Source organism: Gopherus evgoodei, chromosome 7 (genome assembly GCF_007399415.2).
Source record: "Gopherus evgoodei ecotype Sinaloan lineage chromosome 7, rGopEvg1_v1.p, whole genome shotgun sequence".
In the NCBI taxonomy this organism is placed as follows: Eukaryota; Metazoa; Chordata; order Testudines; family Testudinidae; genus Gopherus; species Gopherus evgoodei.
In genome coordinates, this window is record NC_044328.1 from 69,379,955 (window position 1) to 69,399,278 (window position 19,324).

The window sequence follows — 19,324 nt, forward strand, 5'->3', positions numbered from 1 at the left end:
TACATTAATAATTGGGCCACACCATGTGCAGCGCGTACACTCAACTTCATCCTTTACGCTGTGAGTCTAAACTTTGTAGCTCTGGCTCATCTCTACAGACACTTAAATTCTACAATATCATATTTTAATCCTAGGCTTGATTGCTAAATCTGAATTTAGAGCCCGCTTCTGTTCTCAGTTACATCAACATCAGTCTGGAGTAATTCAATTGAAATCAGTGGAGTTCTCCAGTTCTGCACCAGAATTTGTCCTTTTACTGAACAGTGGTGGTAGCCTGAAGCCCAAAATGGAAGCACTGTGTCTCAATAAGGACAGACCACTTGTTCATGGATTTGCAGAACCATGGAAATGAAGGCCCCAATTCAGTAATGAACAGGAGCAGACTCAGTTGATCCTACATGGTTAAGCAAGAGCTGAATGAGGGTCTTAATGATCAATGCACATTCATTGCTTGGCCATATCATAACTGCACAGCTCTCAAGCCAGTTTTTTGCACCTGTGAAGAAAAAATATGTTTACAGTGTCTAAAATCATGACAAAAACATGATTTGTTCTATATTCAGCGAACTGGAGGATTCCAAATATGTTAGTGAAACTAGTCACCATGGAGCACTCTGCTTTAAAATACACCTCATCGTTCATTGCTCAGAATAGGGGGAAATGCAGTCGAGACAAAGAAAAGAGCTATATTAGAATGATTTGCCTGGATTCCCAAGGTGTCTTTTATCCAATTCAGTAGCAAATGCTGCTAATGAACTGCAATGTTAACAGATCACCTAAAGCAGTAATGTGATACTTGTAAGTAATTGTTTGGGGGGGGGGGGGGTAGGAGAAAATAAAGCATTGTGTAGGGTATCTGTTAATTGATTTGCTTCCTTTAGCATCATTTTAATTAAGACTTCTGGTTTGGAAGAGGAGAGAGGATGTGGTCATGGAGGGAAGTTGTACCTTTACTTATCTTTATGAACAACTCTTTCCTTCACACCCTTGCAGAATTGCACAGGAAAATGAGATGACAGTAACAGGGAAAATAGGACATTACAGGCCATCTGTGAATGGGCAGAGTTGGGGAGTCAAGGTTAATAATATAGCTCAGGCAAATTTAAAGGACTGAAGAATAATGCTCTTGGGGAACATGGGCTAGGAATGAAAAATATATTAAGGATGGGAGTTTCAAAAGCACTCATGAGTGGCCCAGCTTTGCCTGTGATTTCAACAGGAGCAATGTGAATGTATGATAACTCTTCCTCACTCACTCTGTCTCATAGGCCATGGGCATAATAGGCCACAGCTGCTGCTACCCTGCCATCTTGGCCATGGTAGCCCCGCCTGCGCCCCGCCTCTTCCCCTCCCTGCTCCGCCCCTTCCCCGAGGCCTCCACCACTGCTTGACAATTGAATGTTTCCTCTCCTTCACTCCACCCCCCATCTCCAGAGATCCCTGCCGCTCACCGCATCCTTGTGGGTGGTGGTGGCCTCACAGGGGCAGGGGGGGGGGTGCAGGGGATGAGAGACACGGATAACGCACGTGGCAGGGGCCTCAGGAGAAGGGGTGTGAGAAGGAGAGGAGGAATGCAATAAGCAGTGATGTGGGGTGGGGTGAGCAGCAGGGGCTGGCATGGAGTGTGAACGGGGCCACAGGTGGAAGAGGTAGGTGGGGGTCGAGCGAAGAAGATGTGGGACAGGGAACTAGCTTACCCCAGAGAAGCTTCACCTACTGCCCATGCTCTGCCTCTGTGCTGTCTACTTAGACTGCAAGCTCTTGACAAAGCAAGGCTTGGCCTACTATGGGTCTATAACTGATTGGCAACTTTTCAGAAGTGGTGTGCCGAGTCTTCATTTATTCACTCTAATTTAAAGGTTTTGCATGCCAGTAATACATTTAAATGTTTTTAAAAGGCCTCTGAGTCTATAATATATAATTAAACTTTTTGTATGTAAAGTAAATAAGGTTTTTTAAATGTTTAAGAAACTTCATCTAAAATGAATTTAAGATGCAGAGCCTCCCGGACTGGTGCCCAGGACCTGGACAGTGTGAGTGCCATTGAAAATCAGCTCCCATGCCGCCTTTGGCACACGTGCCATAGGTTGCCTACCCCTGGTCTATAAAGTGCCTAGCACACTTTAGAGCACTATGGTCAGCATTTTCAGAAGTGCTCATTAATTCTGTATTTTTCCGAAGGGCTCCGACCCTGCACCATTCAACTCAATAGGACCTCTGCCCACGATCAAGTCCTGTTTGTGTGCCCAACCTGAGACACCTTGTGCCTAGTTTTCAGAGATGCTGAGCACCAACGTGCTCAGTGAAATCATTGGAGTGACTCTGGATTTATACATGTGTGAACGATTTCAGAATTGGCCCCCTGATATGCAGATAACTACATTCACTATTTCCTACTGGACCATGCTCCTTACTCCTAGCAGATGGACAGAGTAATGATGGATTGTCTCATTTCGATAAGAAAACAAACATTTACTTGCAGGTCATGTATAACAGTTAGGGTTTCGTATACACCATGCCTTTTTAATGAGAGAAGTAAGCAATCAATACATTTAGTGACACACAGTTGCCCAGCAGCAGCTGGAATTGTTCACTAGACAGAGAGAGAGAGAGAGTCAAATTCTGCTCCAGTTACACCACTGTAAATCAGGAGTAACTGTTGAAGTCAATGGGCCTGACTGTGCTCTTACTCATATAGATATAAAATAGGAGTAATTCCACAGAACTCACTGGAGTTACATTGGCATAAAAGCAGTGGCAGTGAGATGGCAATCAGTCCCAGTGAATCAGGCCGCACAGGTATACATCTGGTAACTGAGAGAAGACTCTTCCCCCATGTTTCCCAAACAGGACACATTGTGAAACATGTCAATAGGCAAAACAGTTGCCTCCTGGCTATCCCTTAGCTGTTCTCCTGCCCATAACTGGAGAATCAGGTCACTTGAAATGTAGAGGTCAGGAAACAAAAGCGCTCTTCGCTAATCAAGTGCAACAGATCTAGACAATTACCAAAGAAGGGACTCTGACTCACCAATGAAAAAAGGAAAAAATATAGCCAAAGGAAAATACACACCTACCACACCCCTATGGCACATAAGCAGAATATCTGAAGACATGACACACATCCACAGAATACTAATTAAACAGGAGACTAAAGCAGAGAAAGGTATGTGTGGTGATGAACACCAGGTGTGGTTTTTAAGAGCTACAGGGCACCTACAATTCCAGTGGGAGCTGTGAGGGTTCAGTACCTCTGAACCCTCTTTACACATGTACTGGTCTATCAGAATCAGAAGAGAGTGAGGCATGCAGTGAGATGTGAAGTGAGAGATCCTCCTCTCAAACCCAGATGAAATAACTTGCCTATTTGTTTCACATCTAAAATGAAGAGGCACACCTTAGCAACTGCCAGGGCTTAGGGTAGGCTAGTGAAAACAGGCAGCACTGTATGTCCAGAGATGGCTTGTACCAGACATTCCTGAACTCTGGGGGACTTGGACCCAAAACCTGGACTGAAACATGAACCAAACAGAAAAAAAACTCAGACCTGAGCACCTATAAACTTTGGGGGAAAGTTTCTAAATCTGGATCCAGAAGGGGTTCCCAATTTTGCAGCTAAAATCCATTCTGCTGCGAAAAAAGACCCTACATGAATGAGTTTCCCAATTGGGCTAATGCAGCTCTTTGTTCCTACTATAATGAATGCTGCCCCTGGAGAGGTTGTCTACCAGGACTGAACTTTGACTTCTGGTCATCAAGGTTACACACATTTCCTAGCTGAACTAACAGACAAGGTCACTTGCTGGCAGGAAGCAATGGATTCCTAAACCTCATATATGGCCTAACCAGAGAGGGGGAGATAAAACCACATTGTGTCAGCAGGCACTGGAGACAATTGGCTCCCACCAGTATTTAGGGCCTGGTACTGTTCCTTTGATTTCAATGGGAATATTTTATATTTAGCTTAATGGGAACAAGATTGATCACTTAAGCATTGATATTTATGGCACACACATTAATTGTTTCCTTAGGTAACTTGGTCACAAACCCCAAACAATTAAGAACAAATAGGACATTCAGTATATACTCTAGTTCATCCATTAACTAAACACCAGGCTTCACCGTAACAGTGAATTTCAGGAAAGCTTATTGTCTATGAGGTTATCTGATTGATCTGAAAAGTTTGGCTGTGCAGAGGGAGAGAGTCAAATTACCACTTGCCACTGTTGCATTTTAGATTGAGTAAGATCTGTATGGGCTTCGAGGAAAACCGCACAAAGGTCAGGCCGAGTCCGGAAGTAGCGCTAGGACTTAGACCGAACAGCAGCTGTTCGTCCTGTGCTCCCAGCCCTCCCTGCTGACTTATTTATTATCTCTTCCTGCGTCATCTGTCATAATCTCTGACTAGTCAGGCCAATTAATCATGGCTCCGAAAAAATGAGATTTCTCACAAGATTATCCATCTCTGACAAATGAAGGATAATTCAATTAGCTTCCTTTTCTAAACATTTATTAACTGGTTTGGGTAAATTACCCATTTTGCAATTTAGCTATAATTTGGGAAGATTTAATATATCATTAGGTGCACAAAATCATATGTTAATGGAACATTACAGTTGAGATTTTAATTACCCCAAAGACAGAGAATGTGGAGGAAAGGGGTCTGATTCCCTCAGGGAGAGGAATGATAGAATGTCATAGGTACGAAACCAAAAAGGCTCTAGAGAAGTTACCCTTAAGAGCCCCAGTTCTGGAAAACATTTAAGCACACGCTTCATAACTTCCCTGAATAGAGAGTTTTCCTTGAATTGGGATCAATCCTGCAGAATTTAACTGATAATATTTATCAATTTTTGGTACCATCCTATAGTGCATATATTATATAAACACACACTCACACCTCTATCACAGTGGTTCTCAATCTTCCTATACCTGGGATCCCCCTGAGACTTTCCTCCCATCTAGCCAGAGCTAATTAGTCGTACAGGTAGGGCAGGGTGGCTGCAGCCACCTGCTTGTGACTGTATATCAATTCAATTCAATAGGATGGCTTGGAGAACCTGCTGAAATGTTGTTAACTGGTTAATGTTGTATAGGCTGTTTTCCTAATGGTGTTGCCAGTTTCATACTAGGGCACTTCTGTTGCCTTCAGTAGAATCATTCCTGATTGATACTGAAGCAGAATTAGGCTCATTCACACTGGGGTAAATCAAATGCACTGAAGCCAATGGAGTTTATATGTGTAATGTAATAGAACTAGGTACAGTATAAATATACTGTAATATGACAATTCACTTCATTTACTCAGTCTGACTAGAGGAGCAGTGTTGAAATTGTGCAGAAGAGGATGTACAATAAATAGATGACCCTTCTCTGTGGCTCACTTAGCCCTCCCTTCTTTGTGCTGTGTGTGCATCCAAGCAAATGTCCAGGGAGGAGGAAGAATGCGAACTTCGGGCTGCTTCTGTACTGACTGTGCAGATAAATTCCCACTGCTAACAATGAGAGCTCAGTGGGTGCAATGGCAGCCCGAAGAGGGAGGGGTCATGTGAATATGATATAAGTCACTCCAGTCTGACTAGTGGAGCAGTGTTGAAATTGTGCTGAAGAGAATGTACAGTAATGCATGACCTTCTTCTGTTGTGCTCACTTGGCCCTCCCTTCTTCGTTCTTTCTCCAAGTCTGTGTGTATCCAGACAAAGACAGACATTCTCCCTTCCCCCCCCACTCCACCAACTTTCACGCTTTAAAGCAGTGTACTCTATTGAATTTGGTAATAGTCAAGTATTTTCTTAAAAAAAATATCATGAAGGATTCTATTATGCAAGTGTTGCTCAGGAGAAATTCCAACTGAGCACAGTGGGAATTGTGCCTGAGTAAACATCCCATTGAAGTAAATGAGACTACTCTCACCTGCTTATAGTTAAATTCATATGACTTTGCAGAGTCAGGGCCTATCCTTTAAAAGGTCATTCATAAACTCTAAGGTGTGGTTAACACAGGTAAAACTTTTTAACACTATTGGGCCAGATTTGCTCTAGCCCTGGTATACCACTTTGGTAGACCCTTTCATACTCTGCAAAGGGCTGGGGGAGAATTCTCAGGCTCTGTGGAGTACACAGTACATTGCCACCTCACAAGCCCCAATATAGGGAAGCGTACTGGGGATGAAAAGGTGCCTATCAGGGCGAGAGGGGCTGTCTCTATGGCACACAGCACTGTGGAGTTTGTGGCTGGTGACAACTCATTGGGAAGCTTCCAGAGGCTATGGTAAATTAGAATGAGGCAGCTCTAGTTTTCCCCAGGGATTGAAGTATGAATTACATTTCAGGCATGCAGGAGCCTTGTCTTTCAGGGAGTGTTTTGAATTATCCTACCTGTGTGGTTGAATGCTGACGCCTCCTTTTGAAAAACTGTTAACAGAAAAAAAACGGGGGCCAGGGGGAATTCTGATATTAGTTCCAATGGTGTAAATCCAGAGTATCTCTGCCAAAGATTTACACAGGTACTTAAGATCAGAATCTGGCCCAGGGGACCAGAACCTTTAAGCCCTTTCACCCATTTTATTAACCCACCAAATGTACAGTCATTTACAATGGAAATAGTGAGAAAGTGCTACAGTTTTTATTCATTAGTGAGACATTACTCACATTTCATCTTAAAACAGACGTGTGCAGATTTTAATTACAAAGACTAATAGAGCATGTGCTGTGTTTTGCTAGTAGGCAATGTTTCAAGAATGGTTTTGATTTTATTTACTTTCCTAAGGTTACTGCTGGAGGACGCAACCATAGTTGTAACATGCAAATGGATCAAAGGAACAAAGAAGGTCTCCCTGTATTATCAGAAACATGTGTTTTGACATGACAGTTACAGCTAGTAAGCAGAATGCTAGATTCCCAACCTTCACTCAAATTACTCCTTCTCAATTATATTTCTCTACTCTAAGGCTATACCACATAATTACTGTATATTTTAGTGCATGCCCCATGTACAACTATTTTTAAAAAAAGATAGTCTCCCTTTTTTCTAAGAGCTTTCATTCTTTACAGCAGTGTACTCCTCTTAGAAAATTACTTGCATATGCAGCAGCTTATATTCTGCTTATTTACTAGTGGTCATGCTACAGTAAACCTAGTTTCTTTTTGGTCAAATTGTGGATTGCCTATTTACTGGCAGCTGGACAGGAGTCTGCCTGAAAAAAAATCAACCTATTGGAGCAGAAACTTGGTCATTACAAGCTTTGATAAAACTGCTGATGTTAATAGCTTTTTTGTTTTATAACAGACATTTCATAGACTCAAAAACAGATTTAAAATAACTCAATAGACATATTTCCCCTGACTAGTATCATTCCCCTGAATATTCCATATAGGATCACCTCAGTGCTTTGTCCAGCAGTTTTACACCAAGTTTATATCTTGCAGACATACTACCTTTTGCTGTATCACTGCCAGAGCTCAAGAACTAAGCGGTGGCAGGTTGGGTCAGTATTTGCATAGGAAACCTCCAAGCAACACCTCAGTGATGCAGGAAATAGTGGTGGAAGCTAGCAGGTGGCGCCCTTCTCTGCAAATCACTGCAGAACCAATCCTAGCCTGACTTTAGATGATACTATGCTGCTGGAGTTCTCCGTATCAGATGAGATGTTGAAATGGAGGCTTAATGGTCTGTGGGCGTGATTGAGTATTTAGACTGGTGGCAGCATTGCTTTGCTTAACTTGTGAGTCCCAAAGTTTGTAATGTTTGAATGTTTTTAAGGACATGTTTAATGCTCCTCTGCAATTGCCTCAACACTTTCCATCACAATCCTATGTTTCAGTGATTTATGTCTTTGACAGACTTTAAATATTGGTGTCTAAATTTTCCAGGCTTGGTCTCTGCACCAGGTTGGGAATTTGTTTGGAGAGACTGAGCAAAACTTGTTCAGCTGTTTGAACCGCTGAGAGTTTTGCCAATATTAACATTTTTCTGACTAGTTCTGTGTTTAACAGCTTTAGCACCATCATAGTTAGGAGATGGTACTTGGAATTTGTCAGGGGAACAGTTCAGAGATCAGAGTGTGTCTTACACTGACCCCATGAAAATCCATCCACACTGACCCCATGAAAATCCATCCACATTTAGCCAATTTATGAGACAGGGGGGATATGCCTGTACATGTGCAGCACAATTTGTTCTATTCTTGCTCTTAATTCTGAGATAACCCTGCACATACTCTGCAGCCCCACTCTGCCTATTGCATCATATGCAATGTGAGACATACAGGCCAGAGCTCCAGGCAGGACACAGGCAAAATGGATCTTCCTTGGGGGAAAGCAGCACATCAAGATACCTTTTGGCCTAGATAAAGTGGGCTGAGAGCCAAGACATGCTGCATTCTAGTCTCACCTCTTCCACTGCGCAGTATAAAGAATTCTGCGTACTTCCCAAACCTGGAGGGATAGCTCAGTGGTTTGAGCATTGGCCTGCTAAACCCAGGGTTGAGTTCAGTCCTTGAGGGGGCTATTTGGGGATTGGTCCTGCTTTGAGCAGTGGGTTGGACTAGATCTCCTGAGGTCCCTTCCAACCCTAATAATCTATGATTAAAACAAGTCCTTAGGAGGTACGCAAGTATCCTTCCCCATCCACCTTGAAGATCAAATTGGTAACAAAACACCCTTTTTACAGATAGGGCAGATCTGACAGTTTGTATGAAATCACCTGTGACTGCCCAGTTTTGGGAATGGCAAACCCATGTCTCATCTACATAGCCATACAGTTGCTAAGAAAAAATCTACCTAGTGTGTGCTTGGTTACAGTAAAATTTGGCTTCTGAACATGCAAAGCATCCTTAACAAAGGGCACCTGAAATTCCTAACTGTTCCTTTTTTATAGGAGTTTCCACTATCACAAGGTAGCTGGCCCCTGTGAGCAGAACTGGGCCCAATGCCCATATGTCAGAGCTGGTGAGCCTAATCCAGCCAATTAAAAGGGGCTGGACTACACTGGGGCCTATAAAGGGCTGCCAGAGGCTAGGAAATAAGAGCTGGAAGTGGGACAGGCTGCGCCTGGGGAAGGGAAGCCACGGTGGAGTGTAATTAACTCCTGTTGTGGGTCCCTGGCACAAAGGGCCAGGTGCTTATGGAAGCAGCCGTGGGGTTCCTGCTCCAAGAAGGGAGCAGAGCTGACTTAGAACTGGGAAGCTGCCAGAAGCAGGTGTATGGGAGACCCTGGAGGGGTGGCCCTGAAGCCTGAGAGAAAAGGAATGAGCTGAAAGATTGTGTTGCTTTGCTCGACAGTGTTAAGGAAATTGGGTGTGGCAATGAGTGTTTGGAAGCTGTGCAGAAGTCCTGCCTGGGGATACCTCATTTTTCACCTTTAAGGAGATGAGGAGACACACAAGATATTGCATCTGTGGTTTTACAAAGGAGAGAGCAAATCAACTCTACCTTCCTTACCAGCCTGTTCCCTGCCCCAAAGGCAGCTATTACACCACCTCCTCCATGACATGTGCAGACCATGTCCTGAAAAAGAAATATACCAACAACATTAAAACCTAATGAGTAACATTTCCCTGTTTTCAAAGCTGTGGTGAAATGCTTTGAAAGGATCAGTAGAGAACACAGAGGAGGAGACTTTCAAATCAATCAATCAGTTTAGAACTTTTATAGGGAGTAGAGAAACAGTGGACTGGTTCACAAGTTTGCTTGAGACATGCAGAGAAATTGTAGTTATAGTACACAACCCTTTCAGTTAATGGTAAAATTCCTGTTGACTCCAGTGGAGAGAATGTACATCAACTGAACAAGCAGGAAGCAGGCAGAATAATTACTTACGGTGGTAAATGGGTTTTAAGTAGGAGTGCCAGGATGAAACCAAGCAAAGAAAAATGCTCTGTCTGAGCTGCAATCTGTTGGACTGGGGAATTGACTGAGGGGAAGTGGGGCATTATTTGGGGGTATTTATAATGGTGCTGGACAAAATTTTGGAGAATGGCTGCTAGCACTATGTATTATATTCACATTTCCTGGCACTTAAAGACTGTTTTCAGCTGTATATAACTTTCTCTAATGTTAATCATCTGGGCTGAAATTTTATGTGCTAGGTGTCTGCCTCAGGTTGAATTATTTTGAAAAACTTCAACCAAAATGATTCAGCCAATCCTAGGGACCTTTTCTTTGAAAACGTCATAATTAAGATTGCCTGTGGAACCTTGATTTGTCCATGTAATGGGGTTCACTCACCACTCTGTTGCCTCCTGCCAGCTGTCCTGGGAATTAGCTCTGCATTGTAGTGCACCCACTTCAGGTGGTGCCACACTGCTGCCACTCCTGCTCTAAGACCAACATCTCTCCAAGGACCACAGCATCTTCTTCAACACAGCCCTCCAGCTGTGCCACACTCTATATGCCCCACTTCACAGGGACACTATCACAGTCCCTCAATCTAGCCACTTCCTCAGTGGCAAGTGGGGGTAGGGGAGACCCAGGCCCACCCACTACTCTAGGTCCTGGCCTGGGGATCCTGTAGATGGCTGCCACTTGCTGCTCCCCCTCTGACTCCTCTATAGATCTCCCTGGGCTACTTCCCTATGGCCCTAGCACCCTCTTTGCCCTTGCCCTGCCAGCACTACCTTTAGCTCCCTGAGTCTCTGCCTACAGCTATCCACCTGCAAAGCAACCAGTCCTCCTTAAGATCCAGGAACTGACTGAAGCTGCTCTGTTCTGCAGCTCTTCTTATATGGGCCTGCCTGGCCCTGATTGGCTGCTCCTATAAGCCCTTCTGTGATTGGCTGCCTCCTGTGCAGCCTCCCTAGGACTCTATTAACCCCTGAGAGCCCAATGTGGGGAAACATAGGCACCGACTTCCCCTCTTTTCCATGGGTGTTCGATCCCCGTCGACCCCACCCCTAATCCATCTCTTCTATGAGGCCCTGCCCCACCCTTCCCCCCCATCCTGCCCCCATTCCAAATCCTTCCCCAAAGTCCCAACCCCAACTCCGCCCCCTTCTTGCCCTATTCCTACTCCTTCCCCAAATCCCGTCCCTGCCTCTTCCCCACCTCCTCCCCCAAGCGTGCCACGTTCCCACTCCTCCCCATCTCTCCTGGAGCATGCTAACGCTGCCAAACAGCTGTTTTGCGGCAGCTGGGTGGGAAGCGCTGGGAGGTAGGCGGAGGAGCAGGGATGCAGCATGCTCAGGGGTGGGGGTGGGGGTGGGGATGAGGGGAGGTTCACTGCAAGTGGATGTAGAGCACCCACTAATTAGTTGGCACCTATGTGGGGCAGGAGCTTTATCACACACCCTCTTGGGTGCCTGCATTGTGATGATTACATACTGCATGACTGATTACGTACTGCCTCCTTAAGTGCCTGGTCCTATTGATCCTATCAGCCTGAGCCAGGCAGATCCCCCTCCTTCAGTGCACAGGATGAACCTGCTCCAGGAATGAATCAGGGTTTTGCAGGGAAGGAGGCTGTTGTTTGCAGGACCCCTGCCTGGTTCATTGTAGAAGTAGGGAAGTGTGGAGTGACTGAAAAGGGGATTGCAGGGAGAGGAAGGAGGGTCTTATGGTTAAGGCAATTGAATGGTGCCCTGGAGAACTGGATTCTGTCTCCTCCATTGATTACCATTGAGCGCTCATCCCTAAGTGCCTAAGTCACTGAGCAGAGCAGTGCCTAAATACCTTTATAAATCTGGCCCAGAGTCTCCTAGCCATCCAGGAATGGTAGAAAGTGTTACTTGCAGATGCTGTAAGAGCTTAGCAGCAGCAGGGGATCCAAGAGCACTACGAAACCACAGACTGAACCGACCCATTATGTGTGCATGCTTCCAACCAAAGGAGGATGAACTGTGGCCACAAACTCTGCAACTCCTCGCAGCCAGGCATTCATAAACCCAAAAGGTCAGGACACTGTTCTTATCCCAAGTCCTAGACGAATCTGATCAGTCTACACAGTAATGGTTCCTACAGTATGCACTGCACACCTTTGAAACAGAGGGGAATGCCTCAAAACTGGGATAATTTCTTTTTAATTACAAATAATAATTGCCCTCTGCCCTTCCTCTGAAGATCTAAAAGCACTTTACTAGCACTGACTAAATAATTCTCACAACAAACAGGCCTGTGAGGTAGGTAAGGGAGATAAGGATCCTTCCATCATGCACTGAAGTGCAGTCAGTTCTGAAGTGGAGCGCAGCAGCTGTTTACTTGCTAATGTGCTGTGTAATGTTGCTACACACTGTTAAAAAAAGACACTTACCCAATTGAAGTTGCAGGGGAGATAAACAGGATGTAATGATCACAGCAGGAATTTAGCAAGAACCCCTAGGTTAAGACTGGCTCTTAAAGAAAGCTTTTATGTGTGAGCTTTTATAATCACAAGTGGTCAGGATTTTACATGTCATCCAAAAGGCAGCATTTTCAGCAGCATGCTAAAACCCGGCTGGCCATTTGTGCATTAGTGATCCAGAGGGAGGAGTACCACCAACTGATTCACCAGTAACACTTCCTGAACCTCATAGGTGGTCTCGCATCCAACTACTGGCCCAACTCAACCCTACTTAACATACAAGGGCAACTGCATCACAGCACCACAGTTGTTGTTTGAAGAAAAGCATTCCTTAGAAACAGCAGGTTCCTGCTACCCTGAAGCATCTGTTTTCTCATTAATAGCTGCCAGAGTTCAGAAGTGCCCTTCCTGGCTGGCAACAAAGCTGAGTGGATGGTGGGCACCTCTGCCAGGGACACTCCTGAGGCAGAGAAGGCTTCCCTGCTTTTCTGGTGACACGTACAGGGCCATTCACTGTGTGGGTACTTAGCATCCTGTATGGAATGTTTCGAAAAATGCAAAACAAACCACAAAGCGGCAGGATTTAGTCTTAAAACCAAAGGCTACAGAGAGCAGAACGAGACCGTCGGGGAGGCAGTGGAAAACAGAGACAAGGGACTGAATGGCTTCCAACTCTGAGCAGGGCAAAGTTGTCGGAGAGAAAACTGGATTGTTTCTGAAAGCTACCAGGAAGAGCTTAATGTTTCTTCCATGGGATGTCCAGTGGCGTCACAGTTCCATCAAGGGAAATAAAGTCATCAGCCCATTAAATTATAGAGGTCGTAGCAACTACAAAGTCTGATTTTAGATTTCCTCCAAACTTCCCTGAAGGGTCACGGTTTTAAGAGAGCCGGAGATTCTATTTGGAGCTCTCTTTAAATTAAAAAAAAGGGCAGGTACTGTCTTGTTTCAAGAAACATACTTGGATGAGGAGGATTCTAAAGGTATCATAGTTCTGTGGCTAGGAGAAATGGCACATGAGTTATAGGTGCCAACACACAGAGGGATATATGAGTTAGCAGAGATGGCTGAATAGGTTTGCTTAAAATGAGAAACCTCCTTCTCATTTTAATCTTCTCACAAAAACCTGAGATCCAAAAGAATTCACTTTCCTATTTCTCCATTATCTTCATTTTTGTACCCAGCTTGCCTGGCTGGGTTCCAGCTGAATTGGAAAAGGTAGGGCAGAAACACTGTGAAAAGCTCTTCTTGTGGTATTTCTGGGCCAAACAGAAGTAGGTAGGACCAGCAAACTCATGTGAGAGCCCTGCTCTTGTGACATTTCCAGCCCATACTTGCTAACCCAAAAGATTCAGATTAGAGATGGACTGGAAGCTACAACAACGAACCTTAGCACAATGCCCCTTGGACAGCAGGATAGTTGGGATCCAGATCTGAATTTGGTTGCTAGGTCAGACCCATCTCTTGTTCATGACCTTCCAGATCAGCTTCTGATCTCATGGGTGTCCAGTTGAACTGAACCTGAACTTGTGATCTTTTGACATGAGCTCACCTCTTGTAGCAATATGGCCGTTCAAGGGATGAGTATGAACACACTGATAGGAGCTCTCAGATGCAGAGACAAGCACCAGCTATCCCATCTAAGGAGCACAGTGCCAGTCTAACATAGTTTTAGAGGCAGTTTGAGAATTTCTTAGGGGTGACAGTCTCCCCATGTGGACCCAGCTGCAGTGATGCTCCCAGGTTCACACCCCTAACCTGTCAGACTCCTGCCCTCTACTTCCTGTTTAAACAAAGAAGATGCATGTTTTATGACTTCCAAGCCCTACTCCAGTGTCAGATTGCTTTTGGGCCACCATGCCCATGGGGTTGGGCATGCAAACGCACAGCTTCGGGTTTCTGCCACAGGCTCTGAAGAAGTGCCTGATATGGTTGATCCATCCCTTCCCCACCAGTATTCAGGGTGTTTGACACCTTCCCACTGTTAGGTGGGGGGCCTGGAGCCAAAGAATGGACTCTGCACTTGATGTATGAAAGATTTTACATCTGCAGATGACATTGGCCGAACTGTCTCCAGCAGTGAATCTTGCAGATCTACCATGCCTGTGCAACCCTCCCATTCAACAGCATGTTGGAATGGTTCTTTCCTGGTGGCAGATAATTTGGCACAATGACAATGTAGTACACTCTCTCTCATTTAGCACACACTGCTCGTGTTAATGCTCTCTAGTTAACTGCTGTGTTATGCCAGACTGTACGGACTTCCCTGGGATCTCTGCGGCTTTACACTAGGGTAGCTGACAGCAAAATTTGGCATGGTTTTGTCAGGATCATTTTAAATGGAAGAGCCACTTAATGGGAATGTGTGGCTGTGACGTTATTGATATCATCTGGGACCATATAGAACATGGTTGCAACCAAGGTCCTGTAATGGCACCAAATCTTATGTAAAGGGGGTCATATAAGGTGTCTAAGACCAGGTTATGGGTTGCTGGTTATGGTTATACTGTCTATATGTATGTATCATTTTGTAGTTGAAGTTATGAGGACTGGCTCTATACTATCTGTATTTCAAACTTATGCTGTGCTTCTGGGAGACATCCCAGACAAGTTGGTGTTAGCTCTGCCTAGCCTGCTTGATGGCCCATTAAGGACCATCAGCTATACAACTGACCCATTGAGAGAAGGCAGATACGCCTTATAACTCAGCAAAGTACGCAGGGACTTGCCCATGTGACTCCAGACTCCATATTGCTGTAATTTTCCCCAGTAAGAACAAAGAGGTTCTTACACCTGGAAAAGTCTATAAAAGGCTGATGCCTCATCTCCATCTTGTCTTCAATCCTGCTTCTTACCTCTGGAGGGACTTTGCTACAAACTGAAGCTCTGCACAAAGGACTGATGACCCATCCCAGTGGGGGATATACTCCAGAGACTTGATTTAAACCTGCAGTTTACTCCATCACTGCTACAAGCCTGAACTAAGAACTTTGCCATTACTGAATGTAATTGATTCCATTTAACCAATTCTAGCTCTCATCTATATCTTTTTCCTTTTATGAATAAACCTTTAGATTTTATATTCTAAAGGACTGGCAACAGTATGATTTGTGGGTAAGATCTGATGTGTATATTGACCTGGGTCTGAGGCTTGATTCTTTGAGATTGAGAGAACCGTTTTCTTTTACTGGGGTGTTGGTTTGCATAACCATTCATCCTCAGGATGAGTGGCACTGGTGGTGATACTGGGAGACTGGAGAGTCTAAGGGAATTGCTTGTGTAACTTGTGGTTAGCCAGTGGGGTGAAACCAAAGTCCTCTTTGTCTGGCTGGTTTGGTTTGCCTTAGAGGTGGAAAAACCCCAGGCTAGGGCTGTAACTGCCCTGTTTAAGTGATTTGTCCTGAATTGGCACTCTCAGTTGGGTCCGGCCAGAACTGCCTTGTCACAGTGGCCAGAAACTGATTTCATATAATGTACTCAACAGGCCTTGAAATGTCTTATGGTGACACCTCAGACATCACCTGCCAGAAACAAGAACAGCTGGAAGCCAAATATTAATTTCTTTGTGCAGCTGAGATGGAATTAGAGTGCACTGTTTATAAGGCCTTATATGACAAAGCATTGAAACTGCTCTGTACCTTATACGGAGCTGAGGAAATGTCTGTGTGCATGAAAGTTTCATTCAGTACAACTTTACCTGTACTGAACTAATATAATGAGTGTAAATAAAGCATAGAGAGTATCTGATATGATAGAGACTCTAAACAGACATGCAGAACTTACCGAAACAGAGGAAGGGCAATCTCTTCTTTCGGGAATTTCAGCCCAGCACTAATGACTGGTACGCAGAGAGCAACTCTGCCTCAAGAACTGACTCTAATCAGAAACACAGAGAAAACTCTCCTGCTGTTCACAGTGACCTTTAACCAGAACCTTTTGTAACCAAAAATTACAACACGTTAAGCATTTTTTCCCAGACTAAAAACTCACTCGCACTAGATGAAAAAAGAACTTGGAAGACTATGTGTAACAGTGCCAGGTGGTGACACCTGCCATAACAATACCAGCATTAAGGATTTCAACTTTCTAGAGAACTATATCAGTGTCCACCCAAAAAAAGCAATGCCACTCCAAGGTCTGAAAGTAAAGAGGAAAACTGTGTCCATCCCTGGGTAAAAGGAAAGACATGGCAGAAAGTGCATCATAGTATCTAGCAGCATACCATCAGATCAGAAATGGACAGTAACAACAAATGAACCCATGCAAAAAACCCAACTCAGTATGAAGCCCCATCCTGGGCAGACTGTACCCACCTGTGACAGAGACTTGAGACTCTCACCTTCTGGCAGCCCTGGTACAACCTGTCATGTTGAGGCAGAATTGTTACCTCCAGCAGTTTGTGGAACTCTGGTGCTCCATGGAGAACTTTGTTGGAGATCTGCGGCAGGTGGTCACACATAGTGCTGGCTCCATCTCCTGTTTCCAGCGGCTTCTAAAGATGTCCAGACAAAGAGGAGCCTCCCTGAATGCCTTTAAAAGCAGCTGGAAACAAGGAGAATGAGCCAGCCTAGATGTCTCAACCAGCAGCCGCTGGAAGCAGGAACTACCCTCAGGGTCTGGTTAAAAATAACTAACTATTTTTCCATGGGAGTGAGTACTGTAGTAGCCACAGGGACATGGTGCAATCACAAATGGGAGAGGAGGCATTCACAAAACATTTTCCCTGTCTGGCACTTGCATGGGGGTGGGGGTGGGGAGGGGCTTCCCCCATTTCCTTTCAGAGAATACACCATGGCAGGATAGAATTCTTAGTTAGGACATTCTGCCTGTTCCTTGTTTCAACCCACTGTGACTACTTCTATCCCCTTGTACTGCCCTAAACCATTTCCTCCAAATATTTCCCATCACACAGGCTATGTGAAAACCTCAAAGCCTGAGTTTGCATCCAGATCCAAACTTTTCTGAAGCTCCAGGGTTTTAAGGCTCAAACTTTAGTTTGGTCCATTCCACAGGGGGAGGTGGGGAGGTGGTCCCCGACCCTGGCTGATTCCAATGCACCACCCAAGCAGGCTGAATGCCATCCTGCCAGCCCATCTCTGAACTCCACCCTGCAAACACCGCTACATGCTTGTGCTCCACACTGTTCACTTCCTTCCCCTTGCATCCCACCCCGACACCACCTGGAGGGACTTACAGTCACCTGTAGAGGGTGAGGAGATGCAGTGAACCAGCCTGTATTCCACCCTAGTCCCACAGCTCACTGGGGCTCTATGCTGGTGGATCCTCCATGGACCTGTGAGCACAAGCATGTAGCACAGTTCAAGGACTTTCCCAACACTTGCTCATTGTGAGGCAACAGGGAGACCCAGGTGCATATCTGTGTAGAGTGCTCTAGGTTGCAGTGCCTTTTCCCGCTCCTCCAGAACCTCCTGCTGAGTTTCTGCTGCACTTTTCCCCACACCTGCTTGTATTTGCACACTCCATCCATGGCCTCACAAAGTGTCAAGACCTTCTCATCAAACTCTTCCTGAGGCTGGCCAAGACGGCCAACCACCAGACCAGGAGGATGACACTTTACCAGGAGGTGTGCTGTGATCATGGGGCCTCTTTCTTTTCCCTCATGTCTCTGAACGGAGTTTCTCTGGGTGGTGTGCACTGGCTCCTTGGACTCCTTTGAAGAGCAGTGGGCGCTGTCCAGGGTTCTCTGCCCAGTCTCCCCTTCTGGATCCCTTGTTTTGACTCTGAGGACTCACTCCTGTCCCTGTTTTTTTTTCATTCTTTGAGCTCCTGGAATCATTGTTTCTCTGTGGTTCCTCATCCTCAGAGTAGGCCATCATCTTATCCCAGGAACTGCAATAGGTACAGGAGTTTGAGGGGGGCAGCTGTGAAGTTCTGAAGAAGATCCAAACTCCCCCAATACTTGGCAATGTCCCAGATCACTGGTTTGGCTTGGCCTCATCACTGATCACTAAAAATATTAATTAATCAACGGGACACTAGTGGCCATGGGAGCTGCTGCTGACTGTGACATTACAATCTGCCCTGAGTAAGAGGTGGCACGGAGCTGTATGGCTTCAGGAGCTGCATGGAGCATGCTCACCCCACACCACAATGTGGCTAGCCCCGCTTAGGCCCCTTTACTCCCCCGAAACAGGGTCATAAGGGAAAGCCACACAACCTTGCTCGCAGTGACTGAAATCGGCCAGGGGTCTGTGGAGGCAGGACGGAGATTTTGGGAGGCCACAAAGAAGGTAAATAGGAAAAGCTAGACTGAGAAGAGCAGCCAGTGGGGAAGGGGTGGGGGGCAAATCCACCCCTCTGCAAAGGATTAGCAGAGCAGGAGGAATGTGAATAGAAACCCTCTCCCCGGATAGCTAAGGAATTTGAATAGCAGCTTCTCCAGAGAATGAGGGCTCCAAACTGGGACCGAGAAAAACATCTGATCTGAGTCAGCTGCCCCAGGAAAGTGCTGCGCAGGCCCTTTCCCGGTTAGAACAGACCCATTCTGACAGGAAACAGGCCAGATAGGTGCTGCCAAGGCAGCGGAAGCTGTGTCCAGAGAGTCGGAGCCTCAGCAGGTGTGCATCGGTGTACGGAGCTATGCCAACTTACGCCAGGTCAGATCCCTGCTAAGGGAAAGTCTAATGCACACCCATCAACCTCACCGGGAACCTGTCACTTCTGTGTGGCTACACCGGAATCTGACTCCGGTGAGAGGCACAGAGATGTGTGAAACATCATCTCCAAAGCAGAAAAAAATCTCCATTGCCACAAAGGGGTTAAGAGACAAAGGGTTAGGCCGAGACATATGTATTGTAGAAGTGCAAGTGTTCACCCAGAGCCAACACATTTCTACACCCATCAATGAATCCTCACAGCCCTGACGTGCAGAAGCTTTTCACAGGAAGTCAGTGGCAGAGACAAGAACAGGGTTCAGGAGTCCAAAATCCTAGTGCTAGTCCCTGGCTTTCTAACCACAGGACCGTGTTGTGTAATACCCTCAGCAAGGTCTGCATTTTATGGCTGATGTCTACCTCTGCAATGGACCCAC